The sequence below is a fragment of the Xiphophorus couchianus genome, chromosome 18 (assembly GCF_001444195.1).
Source record: "Xiphophorus couchianus chromosome 18, X_couchianus-1.0, whole genome shotgun sequence".
Taxonomy (NCBI): domain Eukaryota; kingdom Metazoa; phylum Chordata; class Actinopteri; order Cyprinodontiformes; family Poeciliidae; genus Xiphophorus; species Xiphophorus couchianus.
Genome location: NC_040245.1, coordinates 10795001 through 10795452, shown reverse-complemented (window position 1 = coordinate 10795452; position 452 = coordinate 10795001).

Below are 452 nucleotides of genomic sequence, written 5' to 3'. Positions count from 1 at the left end.
CCAAGAATGATTTAAAGTGGTCAATTAACCTTCTATGCATGTTTTTGGGTGGTGGAGCAAGGTGGAGTACCTAGAGGGAACTCACACATCCACAGGGAGAACTCCACACAGAAAAGCATCAAACTCAGTGCTAAAACTGCTCTACTGTGTGGTGCCCACCTGACCTCATGCAACCCGAAGTTGAGTTGACCTAAGGCAGTAAAAAAGTGAGGCCCGGGATCCAAAATTTCTGAGTTTTTGGCAGAAATATACTCCTTTTTCTATCTAAAATGGCCCTAATACACGGTTGTAAAAATCCCTTCCAGATTTTGGATCTACAATAAATATCAGGTGTCTTTATTTGCTTGATTTTAGGTTGTTGTTGTTGGCCTGCGACTACATTTGAGTCTACAGTTTTGGCCTACATGGCCAAACGTTTGGACACCCCTGACCTAATGTATCTCGGAGACGTT